Source organism: Hypanus sabinus, chromosome 12, assembly GCF_030144855.1.
Source record: "Hypanus sabinus isolate sHypSab1 chromosome 12, sHypSab1.hap1, whole genome shotgun sequence".
In the NCBI taxonomy this organism is placed as follows: domain Eukaryota; kingdom Metazoa; phylum Chordata; class Chondrichthyes; order Myliobatiformes; family Dasyatidae; genus Hypanus; species Hypanus sabinus.
The window spans coordinates 57,392,307-57,404,941 of NC_082717.1; positions in this window are offsets into that span (position 1 = coordinate 57,392,307).

Below are 12,635 nucleotides of genomic sequence, written 5' to 3' on the forward strand. Positions count from 1 at the left end.
TAGATCTATTTTGTAAAGGTTTAAAAAAGTAAGGTGGGTTACTGAAACTGAATTGATCAGTAAAGTTTGAAAGATGATTTTTGTATTGTTAGTCACGCTGAATGCTTTACTATTTGTTTCTGCAGGAAAGAACCAATGATAATTACTGCAAAGCACTGTTTCCAATTTTATGAATGTTTGTGGTCTGTAACATATTTGATCTGCCAATTCATTTTATGTGGACATTAAGTTCCTTTCACAACATGTAATTGTTCCAATATTCTAATGTCATGCATTACTTGAATAAAGTGATGGTCTCCCAGTGCAAAAATGAGCAATTCTAGTTGGTCATAAAATCTTTGTCTTGGCCAATGGGAGAGAAACTATATGCTGTTAGGGATTCCAGTTTCCAAAAGCACTCGGAGAGAAATATTCTGCTTCTCGTGTTACATCAGCCTTGCGTTATGGGACATTGTACATCCCTAATCTGCTGTTTTATACCTTGTGTAAGACCAGGAGGTGGTATTCAATCTGGTACAGTGGTAATTGGCTGATTGCAGTTTGTTAAAGGCTGAAAATTGATGTTACAAGCTGCACTGATGAGGAGGAAAGAGCTTCATGAAAGCTTCAGTGAATATGTGTACAGTGTAGCAGCATCTGACTTAATCTTTCTTTTCTTTCTTTCTAAATCTTTTTATTATTATTAGTAATATGGGCAGAATACAAATGATATATTGATAAAGAAATTACCAACATACAAATTCCATTACATATGAAAAAACATACATAATAGTTACAATATAAATGAGTTTACCAAGACATAAGCCATAAAATATATGTATGAACATGGTAAATCTAAATATTTCATAATATATGATATAAAGAAAACAGAAAAAAGAAAGAAAAAAAATACATAATGCAAAACTAGCTAATCTACTAATCTAATAACTAATAACTAATATAGAAGAAAAAAGAAACAAAAAAGAGAGAAAAAAAGGGGGCTGTTTATAATATCTCACAAAAATAAGTATTCATCAATGCTGTCACTTCCGGTCCTCTCAACATACATAAGCTAAAAGCTGGGAAATCAAATGAACTTGGCACAGGGTCATATTACATCATATGAAGACTTAATCTCTGGAAAATGGCATCCTCTTAGCTAAATGCTTGGACGGTTTCCTGTTCGGTACCACTCAGTAGTCTTTCCATCAAGTATATAAGCATTATAAAATAAAACAATGCCAGAGGTACAACATGGAAACAAACACTTCAGACCTGTTTCACCAAACCTTTACACTTATCCTTTATTAATCGATTTTTATTACCCGGCATTCTCATAAACTCCCAACAGATTGTACCACTCATGTCTGGATAAATACTCAAGCTCCACATTGACAACACCCAAAATTGTGGTTGAACCCGGGTCCCTGGCACTAAATTATTGTGCAGTCTTAAACTTCACAAGAGCAGATGGTCAGGGGCAGTTCAATTTTGCAGGAATTGGGTACAGATGTGAGAGAAGACACCATATATTCAGAGACCTGGTAAGTTCCTTTCAGGTGAATGGTCCAAGGTTGACAGCTGTGAAATCCTGGTCATCAACAAGTTGCATAGAACCATCATGTCTGAATAGTCTTACAACTTCACTACCCATAATTGAGCATCAAATGTGAACATTGTCAACATTACACAAGACCTAAAAATGTGATTGCACAAATAAATGTTTTGGCAGGATATGTACAAGATTAGTGTCTTGCAAAAATGATCAAAACAAAGGTCTGAGGTCTTGGGAACCCATAACATAATTGTGTGGTGACAGTAAGGGCAAAAAAAGAGGATGGGCTCCAAGAAAGATTCCTAACTTACTTTTCTGAAGAAATTAATCTCTCAGAAGAAATGAGTTGGGACTCATTTTTTGTATTCCCACAAGGCTGTGAATCTGCAGAATAGTCTACTTCAGAGAGCCGAGGAAACTATGTTATTGAAGGAAGACTGGTTTTTGGACCATAAAGGAGATGAAGGTTATAGGGAAGTGGCATTAAAGTGGAACTAAGATCAAGGTCAGGGCAGCTGTGATTTTGTTAAATGTTAGAGGGCTTGAGGGGCTATTTGATCTAATCCTGTTCCAATGTTCCTATGTTCCTATGCTGCCAGGTTGCTAGCCATAGATCTGTATTATGCAGTGCGCACAGTTGCAAAACAGCTAATGTGGAGGGAATGATGTCTCCTTTGATTGATAAAGATGTCTTACTGGTGACAGGTAACATTCAAAGCAATGTTGAAGCAGGCAAGAGTATTCTTTGAAGCTATTACAGAGGTGTAGCCTTGTCCCTTCTCGTCATGGAAAATAACAAAGCACAAAAAATACCAAGTGATTAAATTGGAGATAAATGAGCAATTGATCTGTAAGAACAATTGAACTGTATGTGATCCTTTAGTGGTAGTGAGTTTGTGCTTTATGTGTTTAGTTCCTGGCAAGTCAGGAATTAGTGTAAATCAACTCTGGAAAATAGTTCTCTTGGAAATGCAGAAATTGAGATGAGAAACTTGGACATGGAAAGAATTAGTATGAGTCTATTATTTTAATCTACAGCAAGACTCATAATACCACAGGTACCAAAACAAAATGTTGGAGATCTATAATAAGAACACAAAATGCTGGAGGTGGATCAGGTACTGTCTGTGGAGAGAGAACCAATCAAGATTTCGAATTTTGAAAGTTGCCATATTCATAAGTATGATCCACTTTTGAAACATCTGTTCTCAAAACTTACCAACTATCTGATGGAAGAAAAACCATAAAAAAACATCATTTCTTTAAAGGGAAGTGACCTTTTCAACAACGTTAAGCACAACAGATATCTTGCCCTTTCCCAAATCTCCAAACCAATTTTACACTAACTAGCCCACCGCTACTCTGTCTCTGAAAGATTTGCAGACTGGTTTAGATCCCATTTAGTAGGGGAGGATATTTCCTGCAGCTAAGTGGCAGATAAGGTTTTACATGTGAGGTTTACTCAGGGTGGTATCTGGATCACAATGGGCAATTTTGAGGGCAGGGTCAAATCAGCCTTGCACAAGAATTGACATCACCACCTGCTTATTCTAGTTACTGGGCACACCTGCATGGACCAACTCTACAGGCAGCACCAATAATGTGTGCTCACCGCGCATGATGAGAATTGAAAGTAAAGCTGCATGCAGACTGCTGATAGACTAATGCCACACAGCCACTAATTTTTCAAAAATCTAAACATTGATTATCAATTAAATACAGCTTCTAAAATAAGTTCGCCTCTGGGCTCATGTAGTAAAGTCATCCATTGATGTCAGTTATTATCATGCTGATCAGTTTAAATTACGGATATTGTGACATTTATATGGACAGGGCAGCTTCACACTAGGTTGTTATAGGTTTCATAAGAACATAGGTTGAATAAGTATGCCGTTAATATTCTGTAATTACACATCCAATTACTGTCACTAATTGCAGGCTAGTCTAACAAAGAAACTTATTCCTGCACCACTGAACAGTGTTATGTTTTTAGTATAGTTTGAGGAATACTCATTATGTTCCTCACCTATGAAAATGCACTATTCATTTATATCTTTGTAATTAAAATGAGAATGATTACATCTAACTGACAGCATTTATTCCATGGATTATGACCTCGTGATCACAAGGACCGCACAGTCAAGGATAAACAGTCAACTCAAACCAAATATAACTGTGCTTGGTGCATTGTGGCTACCACTTGAAGAGTTATCAAACTTGTACTCTGAATGTAATACCTAGGGACATTCAGCCATTCAGTAGCTGTAGCCAGTTCTGTGGCAGCATACTCTGACCACATAGTTTGTTATTAGAGTGTGATTACTAAACAGTGTGGTGGTAATACCATCCAAGTATTTGCAGCTACCGCTTGTTGTGTGGTTTGGTAATTACATAGTAATCTTAGGGTTCACTGCCAGAACCAACCATTGGAACTCTATCCAAGCACCTTCGCTGGTCTGGTTTTGTGTTTGATTTCACTTGTCATTCAAATTTACAATGCAAATTGTAGTAGGTGATTTTCTTTAGCCTGAATGAAGTTTCTTTCCTGGCATTGACTATTAGAAATTCTCAAGCCATGATAGACAGACCAGGCTTTACTTTAAGTCTTGCTTTCAGTCGACTACTTCTACATGTTGATTTTTTCTAAGAAACTATGAAAACTGTTTTATAATAGTTACAAATTTTTCATGCTGTCATGTGACATCTCATTTTTATCTATTATTCATATCATGTATTAAGGTCAATTTTTCATATTTATCCTCACAAAGGTTATTGTGAAAGTGTCCTTGAATGGCTACAATCACTGTGTTGAAGGTGATGTTACGAGGCAGATCCAGAATTTTACCTGAATGTATTCAGAAAATGGTGATGTATTTTCCAGTGTGTCTGAGGGGAATTTAGAGTGGTGCTGGTAGGAGTGAATGCTTTGGGTGGTGAGAGCAGTGAGCTTTGGAGCTGTGCTCATCTGAACAAGATCCCATCACGTTTCAGCTTTATAGCCTTTAGCTGGTGAGAGATCGTAGGGATACATAAGTCGTTGACTACTGAGCAGGTCTTCTGCCTTTGTTACACCTCATTTACATGAATTCCTACATTCATGGTGGGGGATTCCATGAAACTAATACCTTATTTCAAAAGAGGTGATTTGACTTTTTCCATATGTGCATGATTGTCACTTGTTATATAAACATAACTTGCCACATTTCTGCCTGAATTTAGTTGCAAACATTTCAGTCTTGCTGGGAACCCCCGTGACAAGGGATGAAGATATTCTTGGAGATAATCTATCCCCAGCTGGTCATTACTGAATAATTCATTCATGGTAGGTGGGCAGTATAGGCAAGTCCAGCATTGATTGCTTGTACCTGACCGCCTTTGAGAAGGTACAAGAGAGCTGACTTCTTGAACCTCTGAAGTTATTCTGGTAAAAGTGTTCCCACAATGCTGTTGTAGAGTGAGCCCCAAGATTTAAAGCCAGTGGATTAAATCAGCACTATATCATTCCAAGTCAGAATAGTGTGTAACTGGAGGGGAACAGGTGGACAGTGCTGCTGCCGCATATCTCCTGCTCTTTCTCCCCCTTGCTGGAGACCCACTGATTGTGGGACGCTGTTAAAGTAGCTTCAGCAAGCAACTGCAGTCTGTCTTGTAGACGAATGGAATACGTAACAGCTTAGGTAGTGGACTGGCGGACAATAAAATAGAATACTGTACTTGGCCCTGTATGTTATCAAAAGTGGGTGATGTTGGAATCTGCACTCATCTGGGAAACTGAAGAATATGCATTTGTGTTTGGTGTTCGGGAAAGAATTTGGAGTATCCATTGCTGAAAGATACCAAGTGTCTTGCATGCTGCTTAAGTTGATACATTTTGATACCCCCCAGTCACCTATATTGTTTGATTTTTTTTCTCTCTTTTCAATCTGTCTCCTTCTCTGTCATTCTGTTCAATTTATCAGAGTCTTGACATTCCACTTGATCACACCTTGTCATCCCAATACAGCTGGATTGTAGAGATTTGTTATGATCCAAAATTAGAATAAATATTTAAATTTGTCCAAAGCATGAAAATGTTAACCTTCTGCATGTATTTAGTGTTATGTTGATCTTCACTAGGCTAATATTTCATTTGGATAAATGAAGGATATGCTAGGCAAAAAGATAATAAGGTGGCCTGGAATTTATGTGTATTCTGCTGCTCAATGTTCAAAATTGATTAATGATGTCCAGTTTTAAACTAGCAGAGTCTCTTCTGAATCCCTCCCCTTCACCATGATTTGTGATACCACACAAAGTGGAGGTTATCCTTGGTGAGAAGGTAGGGTTTGATCTTCAAAAACATCAGGCAATGGTAATGATTGTTAATACTGTTCCAGACAATTGCATCTACGACAAATGAACTGCATCAGAGGATGGAGGTTTGGTATATTTATCTCACCATCTACTGAAGACCCAGTCTTCTGGGTTTTCTTTTGTTTCATGGATGTCTGTGAAGAGTAAAAATTTCAGGTTGTGTACTATATACATTCTCTGATATTAAATGAAACCATTGAACTATTGAAATAGCTATGGATGGAGATTTTAGCACACTATGTCTAAGACATCTGTTTGTGTTGAGCAAAATTGATTGCTGAACCATTCATTACTAATTTTCCTTTGTTTTGTTAAAGTTGGGAGATCACATTCCAAAATTTGGCTGCAGGTTCTATAATTTGATATTTTAATGACCTGGTCACTTTTTAAAATGCAGCTCAAGTATTATTGTCCCTTTAATTGATTATATACTGTATGTGAATCTGTTGCAGTTTCCCTAGTCGCCATTAAAATCACTTATTCCTGGAAGAGGAAAAACAAGATAGACTCATTTGATTTAGCATTACAAATGAAACTTGTAATCTAAATTAGAGATAAGACAACCAGAATTCCATTCTTAGATGCAAATATGTGCTTCTCTGGTTACAGAAGGCCTGAATTTGATGGATAGAACACACACATTGAAAACTCAGGCACAAGTTGCTAATAATAGTCACCAAATTAATTTTAATAGTCAAAATGTCATGAGCAATTTGTTACTGAATGTCTGATACATGCATCCACTCCACTGACCTTTTACATATGGGTCTGAACATCTGCTCAATTGATTGAAAAAACACATGGGATCTGCGTTTTATTAAAAAGAGGCACAGAGCATGACCATGGACATCATGATGAAACTTTACAAGACACAAGGTTAATAATAACTGAAGTATTGAGTCCAGTTCTGGGCACCTGAGCGAAGCTGGAAAGGCTTTGGAGAGGTTGCAAATAGGAATGATGACAGAAATGAGGAACTGGCAAAGTTATTTGAACTGAAAAGATTAACGTGGAAGCTGATAGAAGTACATTGATACTAAGGGAATCATGGCATATGAGGTTATATTAAGACATCAGCCATGAATTATTGAGTGACTCCTATTTTTTATATGTGCTTAAACCATAAAGACAAGAAACTGCATCAATTGTAGGTAAGGTCAAGAATAAGAGATGATGGAAATTAAGATGACACAAGGTAAGTCTTTCTCACTCAGCAAGTGCTTAGGGACTGGAATGTATTGCCATGGATTGTACTAGAAGGAGAGTCAATCACTGTATTCAAAAGAGAGCTGTATAAGTACCCAAAATGTGAAAGACTACATAGAACCAATGGTGAGGGTGAGAAGTTATGTAAACTGGATTGCTCTCAGATTGAGCTGCGGAGATACCTTCCACATAAAAACTTCCAGTGATTTCTGTGATCTTCCCAAGGAAACCTACTTTGATTATCATGTGCTATTCTTCCTCAACTATTGAGTCAATATTTCCTCATGTTGAACAACATTTGAAGGTACTTAGCTGGGTTATAGAAACACCAACATTCTGAGCTGTCACTCTCCAGAACAGGGATTGTTGTCAATAATTTATTGTCAACCCTTGTTGTCAATGAGACCCTTCATCAGGACTTAGGTCTCGGCCCGAAATGTCGACAGTGCTTCTCCTTACAGATGCTACCTGGCCTGCTGTGTTCCACCAGCATTTTGTGTGTGTTGTTTGAATTTCCAGCATCTGCAGATTTCCTCATGTTTGCTCATGTATGCTTGGTTGTTTTTCTCTGCTTTTCTAATTGCTCTATCAATTCTGATAGCAGTGTAATTTACATGATCTGAAATGAGCTTCTCAGGTACTTTTCTGAGTACCTTACACATTCACTCACAGAGCAAAATCTTTGTTTTCCTAGGTAGCAAATACAAACTTGTGTATATTAATCAGAAGTAACTAACTTACCCTAGTTAAACAAGAGACATAATCATTTATTCCCAATTTATAGATTGGATGGTCAAGACAAATCCACATCATTTCAGAAGGAATTTGGAATCAATCCAGATGGCATGGTAGTGCAGACTGTAAAATAGACAGTTCCAGCAATCTGAGATCAATCGTGATCTCTTTGGTTGTCTGTGCAGGGATCCCACAATCCTCCTGTGACCACTTGGTTTCCGCTGGGTGTTCATTTCCTCCACAAGCCCAGGGCATGCTGATAGGTGGTTAGGTACCCACTGTACTTTGCCCCAGTGTGACGTTCATGAATGCAGGAAGAATAAAACAGATTAGTGTTAATGTTGTCTAATAGTTGGCAAGGATTTTGTGGACTGAAAGGTCCCTATCCTTCTTGATGTTTTAAATTTGTAGCTAATTAAACTGACAACCAAGTTTATTCACACATTTATTTGCATGAGTACCTTTAGATATCTGTAAGGGTCTCTTCAAAAACCATAGTAACTTGGTTTGTGTATTAGTTAAACAAACAAATAATGCATTTATTCTGACTGATGGTCTTTATAAAATTTCCATAAAAATTAATATGAATGAACACTTCCAGAACTGAAGATAACCAGTGGATTCCCATTGAGTATGAATTTTCTTGGAATACTTCAGGAATCTGTATCTGCAAAATCAGGAGCTTACAGTAGCATTCAGAGGAAGTAGATCAAATAGGAACTGAGTGACATTTAAAAATATTAGTGTTTTTTTGGATGTCAGAGCAAACTGCTTCTGAAAGGACAAAATGTCAAAAAGATGTATTTTATGTGAATAGCGGTTAGTTAGCATCATAACAAATACAGAGAAAACTATATAATATTGAAGAGGTTTTCCCTTTGCAGGGCTATGCTGATTAGACTGTCAGATGGTACATGTTATTGTTTGCAGTACTCAAGTGCACTTTATCACCATTTACTCAGATGCACATGCCAATTCATAATCAAATATGCTCTCCATTTGGGGCCCAAATAATGGAAGACGTCTTCTACATGAAGAGTTGCTGCAACAGTTTTGAGAGAGGTATTGTGATCAAAAGGATTTGCCACGTATCTTCAGCTCCTCCTTGGGTTGAAGTCATTACATCTGAATGAACACATTTAAGAGCAGAATTGTACCCTATGGTAACATTCAATGGAGAGCTCAGGAGTACTGTGTGCACCCATGCCCTCTAGTTTATCAAACCACAGAATCGTATTCACATAAAAAGAGACTATTCAGTCCATTGAATCTATGCTAGCTGTCTACATACTAACATATTCTGTCCAATTTTCCTACAGTCCTAAAATACTTCTACATTAAATACCAAGCTGCAAATTCCTTGTTTACACCTCTCTTATCACTAGTTAAGTTCCAAATCTGTCTGAAACTTATTTTTCTTTACACCCTTACATGTTAATTGCTGTTCACTTTAAGTCCTTAACCCTTGTCCTTGAACCACTGGCTAACAGAACAATTTCTCTAATTACTCTATCAAAAATTTTCATGCACTTGTACACCTTTATCAAATCTTCTCTTAACCTTCTTTGCTTCATGGAGAACACTCCAACTTCTCTAGTTTAACTTCTCCATGCTATAGAAATTCTAGGGCAAGATTTCTGGGTTCTTCCTGAAATCCTGCAGAATGTAACATCAAATTGAAATCACATCATATCAAATCAAATTTAATTATCATCCAAACAGTACATAGATGGAACCAAAATGCAAAATGTTCAAAATAGCAAGCAAGCTATCAAAAATAATGGGTAACTAGGACTGAGGCCTAGTTCTCACTACAACTGAGGCTATACAGCTCCCATGTCAACTGTCCCCCCTACTAGACAAGGGTAATAGGCCTGTGGCAACTTACATTATCATTGTCCAACAGTCTTGTGATCGCAAATGAAACGTCCAGGACAATCTCCCACGGTTATACTGCATCATCTCCGATACTTCCGAGTAGCAGCCATAACACGGTCTGCAGCCAGGTCAGCTCCTCCTCCGATATCCCCGCAGAACACTTCCATACCTTGGCTGGCTGTGCTGCCGACACCAGTCCAGCCAGTCCGATCAACAAGCAGCCCACAGATGAAGTTGCCCTGAAGTACCTAATGTTCTTGGAGCAGAATTGTCTTTGGATCGTAAAAAACAAATTTTACAAAGAGAAAAGTACCTTTGGTTGGCTCCCGAGAGGCCACTGCATTTGCACATGCTGCCATCTTATCGGACATTAAAATAGGGAAGGGTAAATAACTACAATTAGATTCAGGCAGCAGTGAATCATGGAGATAATTACTCCCATTCCATAACTGTACATTTAGAATAGAGCATATTAAAGAAATAACTTGTATTTCCATCCTTTTCGACATAGACTAGTGTATTGTCTATTCCCATAATGGCAAGGAGTTGCTTAACAGCTTGACAGTTTGACCAGGTGACTAACCCTTCAGATCACCACAGTATACTTTAATATAGACTCCTAAATTTTGGAAAAAGGTCATTGTTGATAATGTTTGGGTGTCCTTGCTATAATCAGTGCTATAATCACAAAATAATCTGTTTTTGACATAAAATGGAATTATTATTCTACAATCAATGTCAGGGGAGAAAATTGAATGACGCTGTGTTAGTATCATGAATTACAGATATTTTCACCCATTTCACCTGTCAGATCACAAACTTATCCTCAAGCCTCACACCTCAATGTCAGCTATTCAGTCTTGTAGGCATAGCACACAGATATACAGTATCATTCAATTTCCTCTCTTTTCTAGAAGAAGCTGGTAGTAAGTTGACAATAATAAGTCAGTTTAAGCTGGCTGCTGGTGAGTTGGCATATCTGCACTGAAACTTTAAGACAAGTGGTCCCAGGATCAACTTCAGCTGGCACCTTGCACACTTTCCATCTGTGCTGGGTTGAGCATCGATGAAGCAACTTGGCCTCATAAAACAAACGCTAAAAGAAATGACAAAATTGCTAACCACTGCACCAGCATGGCACAGGAGGATATTACTTTTTTATGTCAAATTCAAGGCCAGGTCCAATTATCAAACACATTGGAGGAGAGACTAATGCCCTTGACCAGCAGCTGCATGCACATAGACTGCACCACTTTCTGAAGAATAGCAATCCTTTTCAGACATATAACCATATATAACCATATAACAATCACAGCACGGAAACAGGCCATCTTGGCCCTCCTAGTCCGTGCCGAACCCTTAATCTCACCTAGTCCCACCTACCCACACTCAGCCCATAACCCTCCACTCCTTTCCTGTCCATATACCTATCCAATTTTACCTTAAATGACACAACTGAACTGGCCTCTACTACTTCTACAGGAAGCTCATTCCACACAGCTATCACTCTCTGAGTAAAGAAATACCCCCTCGTGTTTCCCTTAAACTTCTGCCCCCTAACTCTCAAATCATGTCCTCTAGTTTGAATCTCCCCTACTCTCAATGGAAACAGCCTGTTCACGTCAACTCTATCTATCCCTCTCAAAATTTTAAATACCTCGATCAAATCCCCCCTCAACCTTCTACGCTCCAATGAATAGAGACCTAACTTGTTCAACCTTTCTCTGTAACTTAATTGCTGAAACCCAGGTAACATCCTAGTAAATCGTCTCTGCACTCTCTCTAATTTATTGATATATTTCCTATAATTCGGTGACCGGAACTGCACACAATATTCCAAATTTGGCCTTACCAATGCCTTGTACAACTTTAGCATTACATCCCAACTTCTGTACTCAATGCTTTGATTTATAAAGGCCAGCGTTCCAAAAGCCCTCTTCACCACCCTATCTACATGAGACTCCACTTTCAGGGAACTATGCACAGTTATTCCTAGATCTCTCTGTTCCACTGCATTCCTCAATGCCCTACCATTTACTCTGTATGTTCTATTTGGATTATTCCTGCCACAATGTAGAACCTCACACTTCTCAGCATTAAACTCCATCTGCCAACGTTCAGCCCATTCTTCTAACCGGCATAAATCTCCCTGCAAGCTTTGAAAATCCACCTCATTATCCACAACACCTCCTACCTTAGTATCATCGGCATACTTACTAATCCAATTTACCACCCCATCATCCAGATCATTTATGTATATTACAAACAACATTGGGCCCAAAACAGATCCCTGAGGCACCTCGCTAGTCACCGGCCTCCATCCCGATAAACAATTATCCACCACTACTCTCTGGCATCTCCCATCTAGCCACTGTTGAATCCATCTTGTCACATAATGTGAAATATTATCATTTTGTCATTGGCTAAAGAAGCAGAGGGAAAATCAAGTCAATGTTTATGGTCAATGGCCTTTTATTAAAACCCTGTAAGGCCAATCACCAGAATCAGGTTTATTGTCACTGACATTAGTCCTGAAATGTGTTGTTCTCTGGCAGCAGTACAGTTCAGACATAACACATTGCTGTAAGTTACAATGAAAAATAGATAAACAGTGAAAGGTGATAAGATGGTGTTCATGGACTATAAAGAAATCAGTTGGCACATGGAAAGAAGCTGTTTGTAAATCATTGAGTTTGCATCTTCAGGTTCCTCTACCTCTTCCCTGATGGTAGTAATGAGAAGAGGGCATGCCCCAGACTGTAGGGGTCCTTAATGATGGATGCTGCCTTCTTTAAACACCACCTTTTGAAGATGTCCTCAATGGGGGTGAGGCTTGTGCCTGTGATGACCCTGTGCATTGGTGCCTCCATACCAGACAGTGATGCAACCAGCCAAGATGTTCTACATGGCTCATTTGTAGAAATTTGCT